Here is a 1925-nt window from a genome sequence, read left to right on the forward strand (position 1 = left end):
TACCTCATTTAATCTTTCAGTACATTCATAGATTGCACACGTTTCCGTCACGCAGAGACCAAAATGGCGTGTCCATTCATAGAGGATCCTGTAGATGAGGACGCTGTATTGATTCGCAGGGAATTGCATTTACGTCGGGAGAGGATTATGAGGCCACGAGTTATTTTTTTATTTTTTATTTTTTGTCATATCCCCATGTATTTTTATTTGAGCGGTACCGTTTTTCTAGAGAGTCCATAACATATATCAATAATCTTATCCACCCATACATCAGACACATCACCCATTGTGGCCGTGCTCTTACATCCGAGCAGATGCTTTGTGTTGCGTTACGATTTGTTGCAAACTGCAGTTTTCTTTATAACATCGGGGATGCAGAGCACATTAGTAAGGCCACTGTATGTAGAATAGTTCGGAAAGTGTGCCTCACCCTCAAGCGCTTTCTGTGAATTTTTGTTGTGTTTCCTGGGCACAAACCCCTCAGAGCCATTAAAGAGGAGTTTCACAGGATTGCAGGTTAGTGGTATTGAATTCGTTTCAGTAAGGCTAATCTGACAAATGATGATCAGTTAATAACATCTTGCTGTGACCTCTGGAAATAAACTAATAATTAGAATCCCCTTCAGGATTTCCAAATGTGGTTGGATGCATTGATGGCACACATATTCCCATCAATGCACCTACATGAAAATTAAAATTCAATTCTTATATTATTACATCAGTGTTGGGTCAATTTTAAAAAAGTGTTTTGATTAATGTAATAATTACTCTCCATAAAACGTATTGGATTATTTATTAATCATTACTTTACAAATCCCATATCAACCACAATAGGAATTTTAAGAAAGGGTAGACATAAAACTGCACTTTTAATTCGTACAAAAATCGGTATTTTATGCAATTACTGAAGTTACTCATTCAATTATTGAAGAATTAAGAACCATTCCTTACTTTACAAGTGACAAATAATAACATTACTAACATTATTTAGTAATTACTTACACCGAACACTGTATGATTAAAATGTAAACGTACACATTGACTCGGGCAGCCATTTTCCCCCAAGCTAACTCTTTCTCTTTCGCCGCTGCAGCCGTGTCGCTTTTTTTTTTTACGAAATATGGGCTCGTAGTCACTATATGCTTGTAGTAGCACATCCATTTCTGTCGGGGGGAAAACCGCAGACCTATTTTTGCTTGGTCCTGTTGCCATGGTGACTCGTAATGTCTTCACTCCATTGTTCAGGGCTTTTTATAGTCGCGCTGCACGCGCCTAACTCTAAGTCAAACTACTCAGAGTTGATTAAACCAACTCTTTTCAGCTGTTCTGAAACCGAAAACTCCGAGTTTTCCAACTCTGTGTAAGTCAACCTTGTTAAACCTCCTTCTTGAAACGCATCAGGCCGAACAACAAATCCAGGGGGAAGGCAAATCAAGAAAACTAGCAGGGAAATAATCCAAAATACAATGAGTACAAGAAACACTTACTGACAACTGAGGCAACCGAAAACACAAGACATAATGCACTAAAGAAGAAAGGAAAGCGACAAACACCCTGAGGGAGCTCATCAGGAGAGTGAAGACAGGTGTGGTGGGCGTGGCTGTTGGGACCAGACACCTTGACATGGGAGGAAAATCCAGGGAAGCTGAAGACTGGATGAGAACTAGGAGTCTATGGAAAAGTCCAGAAGAAACACAGAGCACACACAGCTTTCCAACCTGTAAACACTGTTTATAGCAAAATCCAAATCTTGTACTTACAACTGGAAAACGTTCTTGTTTTTATTTGTTTGTTTGTTTCAGTAAAATCTTCTTCCTGAGAGAGTGAACAGTCAAACTTTCCCTTGACTGACCTGTTGTTTTCTGGCTTGCATCAGACCAGTTTCTTCTAATACCTGTGATTTGTTTTAAAAGGTGCTCTCAACA

At 39.1% G+C, this 1925-nt stretch overlaps 1 protein-coding gene across 1 annotated transcript in view; it reads right to left on the reverse strand.

Annotated features, from left to right (window-relative positions):
• Positions 1-1674, reverse strand: part of ptprt (protein tyrosine phosphatase receptor type T) — a 366858-nt gene extending 365184 nt beyond the window's left edge. The window contains exon 1 of the mRNA XM_020619049.1: positions 1488-1674. The gene's annotated coding sequence lies outside the window, so the exon portion shown is untranslated. The remainder of the gene's footprint in view (positions 1-1487) is intronic.
• Between the last annotated feature and the right edge of the window lie 251 nt (positions 1675-1925).

The sequence above is a fragment of the Monopterus albus genome, unplaced genomic scaffold, assembly GCF_001952655.1.
Source record: "Monopterus albus unplaced genomic scaffold, M_albus_1.0 scaffold213.1, whole genome shotgun sequence".
NCBI classification, from domain to species: Eukaryota; Metazoa; Chordata; class Actinopteri; order Synbranchiformes; family Synbranchidae; genus Monopterus; species Monopterus albus.